Source organism: Anabrus simplex, chromosome 3 (genome assembly GCF_040414725.1).
Source record: "Anabrus simplex isolate iqAnaSimp1 chromosome 3, ASM4041472v1, whole genome shotgun sequence".
NCBI classification, from domain to species: Eukaryota; Metazoa; Arthropoda; class Insecta; order Orthoptera; family Tettigoniidae; genus Anabrus; species Anabrus simplex.
The window spans coordinates 221,012,090-221,032,848 of record NC_090267.1 but is presented as its reverse complement, the minus strand read 5'-3'; positions in this window follow the sequence as shown (position 1 = coordinate 221,032,848).

The following is a 20,759-nucleotide window of genomic DNA, read 5'->3' as shown; positions in this document are numbered from 1 at the left end:
TTTTCTTTTGTAACACCTATATTGTTGAAACTCTTGGGAACGTGAGACTTAAGAATGGTAATGTACAGTTTTTGGTCCATGATACTGGCGATGGAACATAACTTGTCTACACAATTAATAAACGTACACAAAGGAGTACAAAACCTCTGCTGTGTTCATTTGTAGCTGTGAGCTTTTGCATTTATAGGTCACAGATCGATTTCCGACACTCCATTACTCGCCTATTTCTCTATAAAACGTTGTGTTTACTTTCATCGGTATATTCGACCTTTCTCCCCTACTCACAACTGTAATGTTTGTACGTTCTAGTGCAAGCTAATTGCTATGGTGTGTGCGTCTTGATGGTAGAGGATTTTTCCTTCGAGTTGTTCGGCCACTATATTCAACTCATTAACCCCACTTCTTATGTTTTGTGCTGGAACATGATTTACTATTTCTCATTTTACAGTACCACAGGTAAAAGAGACCGCCTAGGACGATCGCTCCATATCCTGTATGAAACTTTCAACTAAACTCAAGTGGGTAGAGAGTGGGTTAGACTGCTGAGGGTAGAATAGGGTAGAATAAAAGCTGAAGTTCATATTTATACATTAGTATAATGACAGGAATAATGAAAGCTTGTTGAACGAGAAATACAATTAAGGGGTAAGATGGATTTATTCCCTAAAAATGACCGATCCACGCTAACGCAATTAAAATTAAACAAATAAAATTGGCCTCAAATCGGCTCCAAAATATAATCCGCAAATCACAAAAAATAATAAAAATTAAATTAACTCAAAGAAATACAAACTCGAATATAGTTCCCAACAGATTACAAAGTTGAAAATACATTTAGGGTATCGGCCCAAATCAAACTATACAACAAAATTTTGTTACCGGGCGAGTTGGCCGTGCGCGTAGAGGCGCGCGGCTGTAAGCTTGCATCCGGGAGATAGTAGGTTCGAATCCCACTATCGGCAGCCCTGAAAATGGTTTTCCATGGTTTCCCATTTTCACACCAGGCAAATGCTGGGGCTGTACCTTAATTACGGCCTCGGCCGCTTCCTTCCCACTCCTAGGCGTTTCCTATCCCATCGTCGCCATAAGACCTATCTGTGTCGGCGCGACGTAAAAGCCCCTAGCAAAAATTTTGTTTATACATGGAGACATGACAAAGAGGCGCGCTAAGTTTGCGTATTACCGTGAGTACGATCCTGCATCCGTTAAGTTTAACGTCGAGTGGCCTAACCACTGCGTTTGATAACTTCCATTACATGAATTTATGATACACGAATAAATACTAGTGACTCAAAAACTACCCTATACTTACATCCGTAATTACGGTCATAAAAATCAGAAACTATACACTGTTACAAGGTTGATAAATATCTCCCATCCGAAAACACATATTTTACTTGTGAGATCCGGCTCACGGCAATGATCTAGTCAGAACTAGAAAACCAACCATCATCAAACAGCGTACGGACTGTATCTCCAATTTAAACAACAAGATATTGTAAATCTGAACACACAACATGAATAAAATACCCCTGAAAATAAGACAATGGCACGATATCAAAACACAAACATAAAGAAGACAGTGGAAAACATTCCCGTTTCATCCAGATGCACATAAACGTAACACAACGCCCACTGATTTTTCTCCTCACACTAGACGCTTGGCTAAAAACTGTAAACGTAAAATACAGATCAACACATTAGACTTGGTTTGCTGTCTGGGGGCTAGTCTTACTGCGGACGCGACCTTTCACATCACACAGGACTAACATTATCTTATCTGATTGCACTGCTCGCTAGAGAAAATGAACATTCATCAGCCACTCCTGGGCTCATATTAATACATACAGCGGGGAGACTAACAGTCCTCCCAAATAAACATTATATTCTCACTGCCTAACATATCATTCACGGCTTAGACACCTTTCGCAATCCAATGAATATCAATCCCCTTTCAACTACCGGGCTTACTCTGGCCTCTCATATAAAATTCAACGTTGTCAATCGTGCACACTGCACGAGCGTTTCCTCAAAGCAAATCAGCCTACATTTCAATGTCATCAAACGTGCAGCGACACGAGCCCTTCATCATAGAGATGGTTCGATTTCCTACTCAACCTTCCCCAAACAAGCCTCCAAACTCTTTCAATTACCCTGCATTAATCAACGGCATGCATGCAGCACGTATCATCTTGTAGTCATTGAAAAACACATGCAAATAAACATACTAACTGAATCTATCTACATTCATTTTGAAACAAAATTAACCTGAAAGCAGCAAGCGTATTGCTCATAAGTTATTTGATAATTGCTTCCAGCTAAACCTTCACACGCATCACAAGTGGAATGACAAACATAGCACATTACAAAACACACATAAAAGTAAACCTACAGTTCCCCTGGATCCCAACTATTTAACTATATACACAGACAATCAAAGCAAAAACATACAATCCAAACCTGTCCACAGTTACATTTAAATAAATACAAATGAGTAAGTGCCTTCTGGCTGAAAATTACATTTTTAAACAAATAACCTAATTCTCACTAGCATTTACTGTATATCATAAATCATGCATTAAAAAGTCATCAAGAACTTAACTTCAGCAGTTCGTATGACACCACCCAGCGGTTCACATCCCCGCTGTGTCTTCCTTCTTACTCCACCATCATCACATGTGGCACACGCAGATAAGTGGTTACAGTTGGTGCCATCTTCTGAAACTCGTTCCTGTAGACGTGCAAAGTATGTAGAAGGTTAGTTCCTCTTCACCGCTAAGCTTGCTCAGTGCACAGCATCGAACCATCACCGGCTTTATATATAACTTAGCCGTACCGGTAGTACGAATTATGTATGTTAACACATCGTACGTTTAAGATATAAAATATCTGAAGGTTCAACGCTCGTCCTTGGTAGCGACACAGTTTTATACGGAAGGCACTCGTACAGTTTCTCTCACGCGTCCACGAGCCGACCGATGATAATAACCATAAGCGTCCATCGCACTTTTATTAACAGTCAGTGGTTGAAAAGTTACTATTCACACAGTTAGTGCGCGTACATAATGCCATTCCGCACTTGGCAAATAATGCAGTTAATTTAAGCCTGACCTCACAAGGAAAGACTGTCCATGTTGCAACCATCTCGAACAACTCACACCACACACAGTAAAAAAAAATGAAATGGCGTATGGCTTTTAATGCCGGGAGTGTCCGAGGACAAGTTCGGCTCGCCAGATGCAGGTCTTTTGATTTGACATCCGTAGGCGACCTGCGTGTCGTGATGAGGACGAAATGGTAATGAAGACGACACAAACACCCACCCCCCGTGCCAGCGAAATTAACATTTTATGGTTAAAATTCCCGACCCTGCCGGAAATCGAACCCGGGACCCCTATGACCAAATACCAGCACGCTAACCATTTAACCATGGAGCCGGACGCACAGTCAAAGGGCAAATAAAGGAGGACGCTTCACCTTGCGACGAGCTTATATATCCAGCACCAGGTTCGTTAGATCGGGGAGAATTCCCCAATGTTTGAACAGGTAGCCAATCAGCGATCTAGCCCTGATCAACGGCACTATATTTGAATTAATTAATGAGCAAAAGTGCTCAAGTATTCAGTCTAAATATCCAATTGTGTTCCATAATTTTATTTTAGATTTTTATCTCACCCAGACCTGTAGAATAGGTGGTAATTGCGGATTGAATTGCTTAAATTTCACGATCACAGCATTGCAACTATGAAGTTGGTCACTCAGGATTCTTTGTTAAGGGCTTCTCTACGTTCACGTCAGCCACACCCCTATCTTCTCATTGATTACATTCAACTGGTGGTGTGATGCTCACTCACATGTGCCTACCGGCCACAACTCGCTTTAAAATTGTAACATCAGGCTGCTGGTAGAAAATTATCGGCGAGACTCTTGTCACTCAAACTGATTTCCGGTATCGTCTTCAGCTTACTACCTTTGAACTACCAGACTGCTGTCCACGTTGAAAATATTATACATGCATAAATAATGCAACTAGGGTACGACTCACCATTCCACTTCAGTAGTAATCTACGGAACTTTAATGTAATTTTTGTGTCCATGCCATGTTCCTTCTTATCGTCAGATGACACCGTCTTACTTTGCTTTGGTAAATCCCAATTTGACAAGACCTGTAGATGATGCACATAATTGTTCTCATGTGTCTGTTTATTAATTACGCTACACCTTCGAATGATTTTCCCCTTCGGAAATATCATGCCGCAATTTACCTTTCTGCTTCTGGTGTTTCTTTATTTATTCCTTCCTTTTTAGATCTAATGTCTGCCGCAACATACTCACCTGATGAGTGAAAGCTGACTGCTTCCCTCGTACACTAAGTGTAAGTTACACGTGTTGTGTACTGCGTCTTAATCGTGGCATTGTTTCAAAGCCTTTCAACATCTGTGTCGTGATTGTAAACGACTGAACCAATTAGCACACTTCATTGTTATTTTATACTAAGACTAGCTGATGTACCCGTGCTTCGCTACGGGATTCTCAGAAAGACTGACTTTGTGGTTTTCCTAACTGAAATGAACATAGGTCATGACAAAAACGTAAGTATGAATGTAGCGATTAACAGCAATTCTGTCATATAAAATACTCGATCAAATGGAAAGCCGCACGTTTTATAACGAACAGTGCTGCGGTTAGATTGCGGTACCAATCTAATAGTCCTCAGAGTAGGGATTGAATAGCCCGAATGCTAAGATGATCCAGTGTGTTACGTACCAGTAGTATCAGCAAATGTATAAACCAGGGGAATGGCATGCTAAAGAAGAATGTTATCTAACTCCCCAGCTACTTCCCATCAATATTCAGGCAGGCTGTTACACTCTGTACGACTGGCTGAGTTGACCGTGTGGTTAGCGGTGCGCAGCTGTGAGCTTGCATCCGAGAGATAGTGGATTCGAACCCCATTGTCGGCAGCGCTGAAGATGGTATTCCGTGGTTTCCCACTTTCACACCACTCAAATGCTGGGCATGAACCTCAATTAAGGCCTAAGGCACTCCTAGCCCTTTCCTATCCCATCGTCGCCATAAAACCTATCTATGTCGGTGCGACGTAAATCAAATAAAAATTACTCTGTACGCAGCAGTAATCCTATCTACCGGAGATGAGGGGCAACAGAAGACACAAAGCATCACGACACACAATGGTCAATGTAATGTTATTGTTGATCAGTGTTATGAGCTTTCTATATTGTAGGCCTACACATTTAGTTTTCTTTCGACTCTGTGATTTGTAAAATATTTTATACCGTAAACTGTAGTTTCTTATTCTCCGACTTTACATACCGATTTTCATTAAATACTGTTTACCCATTTTCTCGTTACTCGGCGCTGATATAGACTTAGTAACAAAAATCCAAATTCAAGAATATATTTGTGATCATAGCCAGTACGGTAACAATGTATAAGACATGAATAATAGGAAATTTAATACTATATAACCTTAGCTATGTAGCATTCATCGATTACACCTCTAATAAGAAATATTTGAGAATTACATTTTAGGCTTTCCCTTAAACTACCATTTCACTCAGCGTGAATAAAATAATTTACAGCCTAGACTATAGCGACTTATTTCCTGACTTTGCATACCGATTTTCAAGATAGGACTACTAATAACAACAATATTTGAGAATTATATTTTAGGCCTTCCCCTAAACTACCATTTTTCTCAGCGTGAATACAATTATTGACAGCCTAGATTGTAGCAATTTATTCCTCAACTTTGCATACCCATTTTCTTTAAAATACGACCACTAAAAACATAAATAGTTGAGAATTCAATTTTAGGCCTTCCCCTTAACTACCATTTCACTCAGCGTGAGTAAAATAATTTATAGCCTAGATTGTAGAAGCTCATCCCCTGACTTCACATACCGATTTTCATTAGACCACTAATAACATAAATACTTGAGAATTCAATTTTAGGCCTTCCCCTAGTAATACTATATAACCTTAGCTATGTAGCATTCATCGATTACACCTCTAATAAGAAATATTTGAGAATTACATTTTAGGCTTTCCCTTAAACTACCATTTCACTCAGCGTGAATAAAATAATTTACAGCCTAGACTATAGCGACTTATTTCCTGACTTTGCATACCGATTTTCAATATAGGACTACTACTATATTACTAGTCCGTGTCTTTGCTGTTAGTTTGTCATTCACTTAACAACAAAGTCTCTCTTTGTATCGGAAAATAATAAAGAAATGATATCAATAGCTCTACGTCTCACTAACTTCACGGTATTTGGAGACGCCATTGAATAGCAGTTTTGTTCTACAGGACTTCTTTAATGAGCCAGTAAATCAACCGACACGATGGTGGCGTATGCGAGTACCCTCAAATACCACCATGAGGCACTGGAACCGAATCCACCAACTTGAGCTCAGTAATCAGAGATACTCAAACAGTCTTGTTGGATAATAACATGCTGTATTGATGAATAGTATAGTGTCGTCATCAGTGACACATCACACTCTTGTCTTGGCAGCAGTATTCGTCACAATCGTGGCGGTCTATTGGAGGGTCGGATTGGGGTTTATTGACGAGAGACACGCTGAACCGATAGCAGGTGATGTGGTCTCGGGACTTACTGAGTTCAACACGAAATTCCATCTGTTGATTATTGAATGAAAATGGCTGCTTAAGAGACTGGTAATGATAATAATATTGTCATTTGCTTTACGCCCCACTAACTACATTTTTAACAGGTTTTGGAGGTGCTGAGGTGCTGGAATTGAGTCCCGTAGGAGATCTCTTACGTGCCAGTAAACGTACCGACACTAGGCTTACGTATCTGAGCACCTTCAAATACCACCGGACTGAGACAGGATCGAACCTGCCAAGTGCGGGTTAGAAGGCCAGCGCGAGAGATTAGAGACACGGTATTCAGTTCTGTTGTTACTCCTCTACCGAACGAGCTGGCCGTGCGGATAGGGTCACGCAGCTGTGAAATTACATTCGGGATATAGTGGGTTCGAAACCCATTGTCGGCGGCTCTGAAGATGGTTTTCCGTGGATTCCCATTTTAACACAAGGCAAATACAGGAGGCTTCACCTTACTTTAAGCCACGGTCGCTTCCTTCCCACTACTAGTCCTTACCTATCCCATTGTCGTCGGCTCAGTCTGGAAGTACTTGAAAGGTACTAAAATACGCCAGGGTATTGGTAGATTTACAAGGACGCACAAGCACTATTTTAGGACAATATTTCAAAGACAGTAAAATATTTAGCAGGACATAAAACCAACCGAATTATTATTAATAATAATAATGTTATTTGTTTTACGTCCCACTAACTACTCTCTTACGGTTTTCGTAGACGCCGAGGTGCCGGAATTTAGTCCCGCAGGAGTTCTTTTACGTTCCAGTAAATCTACCGACACAAGGCTGACGTATTTGAGCACTTTCAAATACCACCGGACTGAGCCAGGATCGAACCTGCCAAGTTGGGGTCAGAAGGCCAGCGCCTTAACCATCTGAGCCACTCAGCCCGGTGAGAATTATTATTATTATTATTATTATTATTATTATTATTATTATTATTATTATTATTATCTGATGTACCTGTGCTTCGCTACGGTATTCTCAGAAAGACTGACTTTGTGGATTTCCTAACTAAAGTCAACATAGGTCATTACAAAAACGTCAGTAAGAATGTAGGTATTAAAGCAATGTTATAAAATACTCGATCAAATGAAAAACAACACATTTTCTCATTTTTAACGAACAGTACTACGGTGCCGATCTAACATTCCAAAGTTCCAGAGCTGGAATCACCAGGCCGCAGACAGCCGTGAACACTCCTGTGCTATTGTTCCGTGAAATACGCACACTGCTCATTCCAATCAGTGCCTCAGAGTAGGGATTGACTAGCTCCAATGATATTATGAAACAGTGTGTTACATACCAGTAGTATCAGAAAATTTATGAATCAGAGGAATGGCATTCTAAAGAAGTGAGTTATCTAACTTCCCAGCTACTTCCCACCAATATTCAGGCAGGCTGTTACACTCGGTACGACCGGGCGAGTTGGCCGTGTGGTTAGGGGCTCGCAGTTGTAAGCTTGCATCCAGGAGATAGTGGATTCGAACTCCACTGTCGGCAGCCCTGAAGATGGTATTCCTTGGTTTCCCATTTTCACACCAGGAAAAATGCTGGGGCTGCACCTTATTTAAGGCGAAGGCCGCTTTCTTCACACTCCTAGCCCTTTCCCGTCCGATCGTCACCGCAAGACTTATATGTGTCGGTGCGACGTAAAGCGATTAAAAATACTCGGTACGCAGCAGTAATCCTATACTATATATCTGGAGTGGCAACAGAAGACACAAAGCACATCACAACAAACAATGGTCAACGAAATGTTATTGTTGATCAATTTTATGAGCTTTCTATATTGCAGGCCTTCACGTTTAGTTTTCTTTCGACGCTGTGTCATTACGAGGTATTATGAAATTATTTATAGCGAAGAGTGTAGTTACTTATTCTCCGACTTTATATACCGATTTTCATGAAATTCTGCTTACCCATGTTCTCGTGACTCAGCGCTGATATGGACGTAAAGTAACAAAACTCCAAATTCATGCATATCTCTGTGATCATAGTCGTGAACAATGTATACGACATAAAAGATCGGAAATTTAATACTATATAACTTTAGTTATGCAGTATTTATCGATACGATCACAAATAACATAAATATTTGAGAATTACATTTTCATAATAATGCTATTTGCTTTACGTCCCACTAACTACTTTTTCGGCCCATGGGGATGCCGAGGTGCCGGGATTTAGTCCCGCAGGAGTTCTTTTACGTGCCAGCAAATCTATCGACACGAGGCTGACGTATTTGAGCACCTTCAAATACCACCGGACTGAGCCAGGATCGAACCTGCCAAGTTGGGGTCAGAAGGCCAGCGCCTCAACCGTTTGAGCCACTCAACCCGGCAAATTACATTTTAGACCCTCCTCTAAACTACCATTTTTCTCAGCGTGAATACAATTACGTACAGCCTAGATTGTAGCGACTTATTCCCCGACTTTGGGTACCAATTTTCATTAAGATACGACCACTAATGACATAAATATTTGAGAATATAATTTTAGGCCTTCCCCTAAACTACCAATTCACTCAGTGCGAATAAAATTATTTATTACATAGATTGTAGCGACTTATTCCCCCACTTTGCATACCGATTTTAATCAAATTTCCTCCAGCCGTTTTCTTGTGATGCGTGTACATACAGACAGACAGACAGACAGACAGACAGACAGACAGACAGACAGACAGACAGACAGACAGACAGACAGACAGACAGACAGACAGACATTACGGAAAATTAAAAAGGGAATTTCCTTGTTACTGTGGACACGACCGATGCAGAAATACCATCCTTTTTAAATTCTGAGCAATGTACAGACAAAACTCTTATTTTATATATATAGATTATTATTATTATTATTATTATTATTATTATTATTATTATTATTATTATTATTATTATTATTATTATTATTATATGGTTCATGGTGTGGGATACTGTAGTAACGTCCTGGTTCGTGAACTATGAGCAACGGCTGAGTGGCCTAAGAGTCGGGATACCAGTTGCTACGGAATGGGAGTGGGGATCTCGGTTATATTCTGAGTCATGGCCCTCCTTGTGCTCAGGCGGCTAGGACTATACAATCCACCGGTGGTCCCTACCATTTAGAGGAGAGATCCTCACTTGGACTATGTGTAATTCGGATAGCATCCTGCTTCACGAATTTACCGACCTCAACATTTTAAGCAAGCCTTGGACCTATGGGAGTAACGGAGTCCCACTCCCATTCGACAGGCGAGGGAATCCTTGGAAACAACTTGACGAACGAAATGAAATTCGATGGGGAACTATCAATATTAATGGGGCTTATGGAAGAAAAACTAGAAAAGGCTGAGTCAGCAAAGAGGATGCATCTGGATTTTCTAGGAGTAAATGCTATTCGTGTGAGGAGAGAAAACGGGAAGAGACGGCAGATTATAAAGTGTACTTGAAGGGTGTTAAAAAGGGAAAGGCAGAGTGTGGGGTAGGGCTGTTCATCAAGAATACTATTGCATACAACATAGTTTCTGTTAGGCACGTAAATGAGAGAAAGATGTGGGTAGATTTGACAGTTGGAGGAATTTGGACGAGAATTGTCTCAGTGTATTCACCATGTGAGGGTGCAGATGAGGATGAAGTTGACAAGTTTTATGAAGCATTGAGTGATATTGTAGTCAGCGTCAACAGCAAGGGTAGTGCTAATAGGCGATTTCAATGCGAAAGTTGGAAATAAAACTGAAGGAAACGAAGGGGTGATTGGTAAATTTTGGGGAAGATAAGGAAGCTAATAGGAATGACAAGCGTTTGCTTGACTTCTGTAGTAGTGTGGGTTTATAAGTTACAAATACATTCTCCATGCAGAAGGCTACTCACCGTTACAAACGGGAGGGTAGGAGTACCCGATCCAAAATATACTATATCTTAAGCGACATCGAATTCAGAAAATCTGTTAGGAATGAACGGGTTTTCCGGGGATTCTTAGATGATACAGACCATTGTGTGATCTGCAGTGAACTAAGTATCTCTAGGCCTAGGATGGAGAAAGTGAAATCTGTATACGAACGAATAAGGGTAAAAAAATCTTCAGGACAAGGAAATTAGACCGAAGTACATGGATGTGATTAGTGATAAGTTCCGAACAGTGGATAGTAAGCAGATTCAGGATATAGAAAGAGAAGGGGTGGCATACAGGGGTGTTGTAGCAGAAACAGCAAGGGAATGCGTAGGAACAACTGTGCGTAAAGATGGTAAAAAGCGAACGTCTTGGTGGAATAATGAAGTGAGAGCAGCTTGTAAACGTAAAGAGAAGGCTTATCAGAAATGGTCCTAAACAAGGGCTGATACGTAGATGAATGACATATAGAGTAACAAATAGTTGTCATGGGAAGATTTTGGTAGTAGCCTGGAAAGGCTAGGTCAAGCAGTAGGGAAACCTTTCTGGACGGTAATAAAGAATCTTAGGAAGGTGGGGGGGGGGGGGAGGAGATGAACAGTGTTTTGGGTAATTCATGTGAACTCATAATAGATCCCAGGGAATCACTGGTCAGGTGGAGGGAATATTTTGAAAATCTTCTCAACGTTAAAGGAAACCTTCCTGGAGGTGTCACGAACAACCGACCTCATGGGAAGGAGGAAAATGAGTTTAGTGAAATTACGTTTGAGGAAGTGGAAGAGGTGGTAATAAATTCCATTGTCATAAAGCAGCTGGAACAGATGAAATTATACCTGAAATGGTAAAATATAGTGGGAAGGAAATGATTAAACCGCTTCATAGAGTAATAAAATTAGCATGGAGTGTTGGTAAGGTACCTTCAGATTGGACAAAAACAGTAATTGCACCTAACTATAAGCAAGGGAACAGGAAGGATTCCAACAACTATCGATGTATCTCATTGATAAGTATACCATGCAAAGTATTACCTGGCATGTTGGAAGGGAGGGTGGGATCAGTGGTTGAGAGAAAGTTGGATGAAATCCAGTGTGGCCTCAGACCACAGAGGGGCTGTCAGGATCGGACTTTCACTATGCGGCAGGTAATTGAAAAATGCTACGAGATGAATAGACAGTTGCGTTTATGTTTCGTAGATGTAGAGAAAGCATATGGCAGGGCGCCGAGGGAAAAGAAGTTCGCCATACCACAGGACTATGCGATTAAGGGTAGATTCAATCAAAGGCATTTATGTTGACAGTTGGGCTGCAATGAGAATTGATGGTAGAATGAGTTCTTGGTTCAGGGTACATACAGGGGTTAGACAAGACTGTAATCTTTCACCTATGTTCTTCGTACTTTACATGGATCATCTGTTCAAATGTATAAAGTGGCAGGGAGGGATTCAGTTAGGTGGAAATGTACTATAGTAAGCAGTCTGGCCTATGCTGGCGACTTGGTCTTAATGGCAGATTGTGCCGAAGGCCTGCAGTCTAATATCTTGGAACTTGAAAATAGGTGCAATGAGTATGGTATGAAAATTAGCCTTACGAAGATAAATTGATGTCAATAGGTAAGAAATTTAAGAGAATTGCATGTCAGATTGGTGATACAAAGCTGGAACAGGTAGATAATTTCAAGTATTTAGGATGTGTGTTCTCCCAGGATGGTAATATAGTACGTGAGATTGAATCAAGGTGCAGTAAAGCTAATGCAGTGAACTCGCAGTTGCGATTAACGGTATTATGTAAGAAGGAAATTAGCTTCCGGATGAAACTATCTTTACATCGGTCTGTTTTCAGACCAACTGTGGTTTACGGGAAGGAAAGCTGGGTTATCTCATGATATTCATAACTTAGAAATAACAGACATGAAAATAGCGGGAATGATTGCTGGTACAAACAGGTGCGAACGATGGCAGGAAGGTACTCGGAATGAGAAGGTAAAAGCTGTGATTAATCACAAATAGATGTAACATTGATAGAATGAGAGTCTTGAATATCTCTGGGGTGTAGGGTAATATGCTTACTATGATAGCATAACATATAGGTTCAGGGAAAGGTATATTGACGTTTGGTTTCCCATTTAAAATTTGAGGTTACCGGGCGAGCTGGCTGTGAGCTTGCATCCGGGAGATAGTGGGTTCGAATTCCACTGTCGGCAGCCCTGAAGATGGTTTCTCATGGTTTCCCATTTTCACACCAGGGAAATGTTGGGGTACCTTAGATAAGGACACGGCCGCTTCCTTTCAACTCCTAGGCCTTTCCTATTCCTTCATCACCATAAGACCTATCTGTGTCGGTGCGACGGACAGCCACTAGCAAAATAAAATTTGAGGTTACCTGCTCTAACATGAAAAAAACAATTAACTGTACTTGATACCAAACAAATATTTTTCAAATTCTGAATTGACATGGTGAGATTTGCTGCAATAATGAAATTACAATATAAAACTCTGAAATTAAAACGCAATGAATCTCCAGGCATTACATTTGAAATCTGCTCAGGAAATTTATCCCTCACTGGTTCACATTTACAGTACCTTGAACACATTGAATGTTCTTGTAACGTATTCGTAGGAGTCGGAATCAGCTGTAGGTATCTCAAACCTAATGTGGTGAATTACCCTTTAGCTTCACAAACGAGAGACAGCATAGCCTAAGAATATAACCACACTGCACAATCAACTTTACACATAATCCACTGAACTGTTAGTCTTCATTACGAAGACTAAATCTTGGCTGTCAGTGAACCGACACAAGAACTCGACCGAACACATACACGGAACACACTTCGAACCTCTAATACATCTGTTCAGTGAAGAATCCGTATCCATATATCTGCTTATTATCTATCCAACTGACTGACCGACTGAGGCCTAACTACCCATATGACTCCCTACTACCATCTTCTTACTTCTCTCTATCGAGCATGGCTTTCCATCCAACTGCTTCACTACTATGGGAAACAAGTCCTTTTATAGATTCTAATTGTCACATGGTTTCACCTACGTCATGGTTAAAACAGTCAATGACTCCACTCAAACCCAGCTTCGAAGAATTGAACATTGTGTTGCCATTGCCTCAGGCAGGCAAGAAACTTCCTCCGAGCACCTCCTGTTTCTCAGTGAACGCTATGACGCAAGGGGCAGGACCATGACTCGACAGTAAATGTGCCAGAATTACACCACGCAATGCAACATCTTAAATGTTGTTCCACAAAATAAATAAATATTTTATGTTAAGCAGCAAATCTCGCAATCTACATTCTCATAATGCTAACACACACACACACACACAAATATATGATACTGCGCCTGTCCTGCGTCCAGGGCGAGTCACGAAGAAATCCAGACTAGCATACTCTCAGGGTTAGTTGTCTATCTAAGTTTATTTTTAACGTGAATTCCGGGAGAGATGTGAAAGCCTTTCTTTAACGGTCAATTCATCTGCCGCAATTAGTAATGGACGTCCTCATCCTACCAATCATTAATTATGGTCGAGAGATAATTTCTATTTTCCCTTAAATGATAAATATTTATATAATGCTTGCACTAGATGATGAATATAAATAACATCATATCTTAATTATAGCTATTTATTCAAATTCTAAGAAAATTAAGAAAGGATAGTGTAGTTGAAGGAAAATTATCGTCTCATTTTTAAAATTCATCATTTCAGTTTCATCGTAGCACTAAGGATCGTTGATTGAAATATAATAATTATGTACAACAAGATAAATAAAATAATTATTTTAAAATTGAAATTGTTGAAATGAACTCACGTATCACCTTCACATCATCAATCACATAAAACAAAAATGTTCCTAAATAATAACTGAAGTTTATCAAATTATTTACAAATCATCTTGGAAAAAATCATAGTTCAGCATCATCTCCCATTCTTCCTCTCATAATTACTTAGGTTGAGCATTAGGTTTCCTTTATTGTAGGACTATATTTTGGAATGCGTCAGGAAATCAAGTTAGCCATAATATCAGCTAGTATCTAAATTAATACCTAATATCATTTGTCAATACAAATGTCTCATTCATTTCATTAATCTTCAAAATTAATTTAATCATATAAATGTGTCTGATGAGAAATATTCTCACATAACTAACAAAATTCCAACACACTACCTAGTGTAATTTACTAAATTAGGTACAGAATATCATTCATGACGAGTCCGTGAATTATCTAACCTGCTGGAATTATTTATGAAGAAATAATAATGGCTATGCATATGATTCTGTGCGTGTCATGTACTTCTTCAATGAATATTCAACATTATGGTAGAGAACTAGGTTAATTTTAATCAATAAACTACTCAACATTCCCTAAAACGAATCGCTTCAATGATTTACTAATGTCATAACTTATTATAAACCTCACAATATGTTTTCACTGACGTAGGATATGGATTACCTGTTCAATGATTACCCATCATGGTATTATGAATATTAATGATCATGGATTGCGTCAACACTCTTCTCTTTTTCTTCATAATCTATCATTCCCTTCTTTACCAACGTAGCAACGCATATCACAATTATATATACTTCCTCATATACATTTAATACTTCATTGTCACTTTCTTCATATATATCATACCTCTTCCTTTTCTTCCAAATATTTCTCAACAATACCTTAACTTGACGCTTGTAATTCTTTAACTCTCATCTATTCATTTGATTAATCCATCCTCTTCTTAATTAATCTCGTTACCACTTCAGATTATTCTCATAACCATATACTATCCTATTCTGATTTCGTATGCACTGTTCAACCTTCATACTATTAGATATTAATCATCACCCACATATAACCTTAAATATTCTACCGAAATGAATCTCATAATTCATATACGATAACCTCTCAATATGCTTAAATATCACTTCAATGGCACTATCGTATAGTTCACTTCACATTTCCCAACCAAGGAGTGGCTATGTCATTCAGATGACTACCTATTATCCATGTATTCTGACACAAATGTAACGTTAATCCGCGAAAATATAACATATCTGAGATATTTTGAAGACTACACCGATTAACCACCTATTTACCAACAAATATGAATGAATATATTAGAATTTGCAACATTTATTTTACTTTACTAATAAAGAAGACTTATCTTTTTCCTTCGGCTGCTCCGGGATTGAATTAGTTTCTCCACGACATCTGAGGCTCGGACTTGGCAATCACATCCTGCCGTTGGTCTTCAGAGTGCTCTGGGAAAGGTAAGGCTCCTTTGCCGTCACCTCAGCTCAGCCTCCTCCGGACATCTCATCATCGTCTTCTTAGAAATGCATAGGAGCAATATCTTGCGCAAATTAAATAGAAATTTACATTTATATGTAGTTGCGTCATAATGGGAATCTACAGCTTTCTAACATTCTAGCTTCAATGACAATTCCTTAGCCTTAATTGTATTCTCAATAACGTTTGTAGATATCCAATGTGTTTACCCTTGTCTCAAATGTAAATATTATAGTGGTTATTTTATGACTTAATTTAGCTATTCCTCCATAGTCTCGGAATTTTCTTCCTTGTAACTGTGTCAAGGCCTATTCTTTGCTTGCCGTCGCGATAACTCAATGTATGAATGTCTTTATTATTCTCTTCTTATTTCGCAGTTTTATTTACGATCTTCGTAATCACGCGTTCTCCAATAAATGTAGATCTCGTAAATTTTCTTCTTTCAATGATTTTCTTAAATATTGAGATTTTTATGTGCGTTTAGTCTCTTCAGTTTGATACGACCGTTCCTTAAGCTTGCTCATTCAGTTATCATTTTTCAGTAGTACAGTGTCTGACTCCTTTCTTTGTCTCGGATACTGCCGTATTGATCTTTTCTACTTCGATCTCGATATATACCGTATTTCTTTGATAAAAATGACTGAGTTCATGCACCACCTTTAATTTAGATATTGGCAATTGTGTCAATTTTAGCTCCATTGAATTATCATTTTATTACAGTGAAATGGCACACTACATAATAAATGAAATCGAGCAAGCGACAATTAATTAATGGTAGAATTGAAACAATAATAATAGTTAAAACAATAATAATACAAATAATAAAAACAATAACAATACATACACACAGAGGAATGTTTGTAACGGGAAATGAAACGCTACAAGGCTACAGTAAATTACGAACGAACTCCATGGCTGAATCTGTACGCATAAATCGGCTTCCCTGTTGAGGTCATGTGAGGCGAATGGAGAAGGATAGGTTACCTAGGATAATAATGGTCTCTGTTATGGAGGGTAAGAGAAATAGATGGAGACAAATACGACGATGGTTCGACTCAGTTTCTAACGATTTGAAGATAAGAGGTATAGAACTAAATAGAGCCGTAGTACTAGTTGCGAATTGAGGATTGTGGCGACGTTTAGTTAATTCTCAGACGCTTGCAGACAGAACGCTGAAAGGCATAACGGTCTATAATGATGATAATAATAATGACAATAATAATATAATAATATAATAATATAATAATAATAATAATAATAATAATAATAATAATAATAATAATAATATGATGATGATGATGATTTAGAACATTTTAGGTTGCGTGTTCGTATAGGATATTGGCCACAATCACACTGCACGCATCTCCAGCAAGGCTCTTCATGACATCAAATCTTAAAAATAGGCTGCCATATCCCTATATCTAAGTCCAATTATTGATTTTGTGTGCCTTGGCCACTGCCAACTAAAATCAGATCTCCCCTAACCTGAACTGTAGAATGAACAGCTGAACCTCGTGTTTCAGTAAGCATGTGCCACAGTTCCGCAGGAAATGATCCAAGTTCTTATTGCCTTGTTTTCTCGAAGAATTCATTATTCTAACAGAGCTCCAGAAGATCTAACCCTACACCAACTTTTCTTTCAACGCAAGCATAGTGGAACTGAAAAATTGTTAACTTCGCATCACTATCCAACTCCAGTTCTGCATGCGCAATTGACTCATGGAAGTCAAAAACCACCTAATTTCACTTTTATAATTTCCGAGGTTATGACGGAAACATTGCAAGTGTAGCCTATTACTCATGTATAGCATAAAATAGCCACACAAAGCAACAAGCTGTTTGTTTCATGGAAATCACAAAACAACTTATTCTATGCAGTTAGCCAGTTGCTGCTTTCGATAAATATTCTTCCAACAGTTGGCAGCACTATCGCATGCCAAAAAAAAAAAAAAAAAAAAAAAAGGATGAAAATGACACAGAAAAAATAACGTTCAACTTTCAGCTAATTCTCTCTTTCTTCCTTGCGCATACGTTTTTGATGAATTCTATCTCAGGCAGATTTGGGTGTATAACGTTGATGTACATCGAATGTAGGACAATAAACAAGTAATGACCGGGCGAGTTGGCCATGCGGTTAGGGGCGCGCGGGAGATAGTGTGTTCGAATCCCACTGTCGGCAACCCTAAAATGAATTTCCGTGGTTTCCCATTTTCACATCAAGCAAATGCTATGACTACACCTTAATCAAGGCCACGGCCGCATCCTTCCCACTCCTAGGCTTATCACATCGTCGACATAAGATCTATCTGTGTCGGTGCAACGTAAAACAAATTGTAAGAAAAAACAAGTAATTTATATGTACAGTGAAGTAGACGACCACAAAGAGTATTCAGATGTTGCAGTTTTTAAAGACACCAGAAATAAAACAAAACCATCTAATTCCAGGCACAAACTGTAAATAAAGTCCTATTCAACTACTATTAGGTATTCATACCCCATTTATATTAAGGTTGTAGTACAATTTTAAAAATATCAACATTATTTAGTGGAAAATTGTCCATACAATAGTTTTTATCCCTCCTGTAAAACTTGGTTTTCTGGTGTTAGTGGGTTTCTGATTTCCACGATTCAATTGTAATTTTGAATGTCTACTATTTCATGGAGCTACAGTTTCCATTTTAAGCTGTGGACCAAACTTTGAAGAAGCTAGATAATAGGACGTTTGTGTTGCGAAGTGCCCACAACCAGGGAGTTGAGGATATAGGAGGAAGTGCTCTGTCATGCTGGGATCTCTATTTGATAGCGATATATCACGTCGGGGTCACCAATTTGTAATCTCCTGTATGGGAATAATGTGTACTTCTTTCTCAGGTTACATTAACACTACATATTATTTAGCGAATGAAGCTGAATAAGATACGTTGTGCGCTTAGGTCACCGTGATGAACACGACAATCTAAATCTGACCAATGGCAGTGGGTTTCATACACACGAACCACAACACTAGCCAATTTGTGACGTAAAAGCTGTTGATCCGTACAGGATCCGAATTCGGCTAACTTCATCTGATTGAAAGTGCACTTGCACTATTACATTTTGTCCTTTAGTCCATACTTTTTAAACATCAAACCCTGCTCGTTCAGTCTCAATCATCTCTATTACCATGACGTGTTGCTTTCGAGGGCTAAATGAATTTCGTTTATCCATCTATCATTGCCGGAGTGTAATCATATTTTGATACATCGCGTTTGACTTCAAAATGAACCGCGAGTAAAATTAAATTAACCAATTATGGTATGATAATAGCTTTTACTTGTTTAATGGCAGTGATTTGAAACGAGAATTCACTGAAGCTTAGTACTAAGGTAACAACGGCAAGGAACGTGTGTTGAACTTAAAAGCGATCGTAGAACTCTCATACGTTGTTGGTCTAAAAATAACCTAACATGTAATGCTCTTTACGACAGCCAGTCGAGAATGAGTATCGAAATTTCGTGTCAACTGATGAATTTTTAACCTCAAACTGGAATAGCACGACATACTTCTAAGAATACTGACACTCTTTCTTGAGCATTTAATAATAATAATAATAATAATAATAATAATAATAATAATAATAATAATAATAATAACAGGTAGCGTGTAGAGACCCTGTTTTTAGGTAGCTCTACTTCAGTGTGTGATACCCTGCCCACGCTAGTTCTAGGGTTCACTGACCCGACGTGCAACATCTGGTATGTGTCCCAGTTTAGGGTTACGACTGAAGACCTCAATGGCATCTGCGGCTAGTTTAGGGTTACGACTGAAGACCTCAATGGCATCTGCGGCTAGTTTAGGGTTACGACTGAAGACCTCAATGGCATCTGCTGCTAGTTTAGGGTTACGACTGAAGACCTCAATGGCATCTGTGGCTAGTTTAGGGTTACGACTGAAGACCTCAATGGACTCTGCGGCTGAGAAGGTGGAGGAAGACGCAAATGTGGAGCGTCTTTAGTCCAGTGGAGTGGCTGGAAAAGGCGTCGGTTCTCTGTTAGGAGCTTCCTGAACACGCTCTCCGGGTTTTTGCTACGATATTTATAACCACGCTACAGACAGTGCGGTAGCCCACATCAATACTTCAGCTTGTGAAGTAACCTTGGAACACATGTTAATCACTACTTTAATAATAATAATAATAATAATAATAATAATAATAATAATAATAATAATAATAATAATAATAATAATTGTACCGGGCGGTACACCTCCACTCCGCTAATTTAAAATGTGCGCCTGTTGAAACTCCTCTGCTGGAGGAAGTCTGAACTTTATTGACGGTATTAATTTTCTACCTTCTCAGAAGATGTCACTACCTGTAAATTTTGGAGTTTTAGAACTGTGTCATTTTTGATGTGTTTTTGTTTCGTTTGAAGTAAGAAGTGTGAACTTTCTCTTCTAGAGGACACTACTGAAGATTTACAATAGTGCAACCTAGTGCGGAGTCAAAGAACTATTTTGTTGGAGAAAATTTAATTTCAAGAGTTTGTTCTTTGTTAAATTTCTTTCTGTCTTTGTTTAAGTTGGCAATATTTACCCCTTTCTTCCCCTTGTTATGAATGTATCCAATCCCGAAATTCTTCTATTAATTTCTGACCAATCTGGTGTATCTTCCCCCAACTTGTATCGGTTGCGGGGTCCTACCCAATAAATAATTGTGGGCGGGTGTTTTCATTCCCCTAACGCCTAGAACCTTCCACGAGAGGATATAAACTGCTGATTTTTGGGTCCCTGCGCCACTTCTGTTCCATCTTTCAGTGTGTTAAGTACATAGCAGGGGGCGGGAAGCGCCTCTTTCTTCGGCAGCGGTCAACAACTAGGTAATGGCCGATTAATAACTTCTTTCTTTGCTAGCTCAGCAGTTTAACTTTCGGGGCGGGTTCTAAGCGTTCAACTATGTA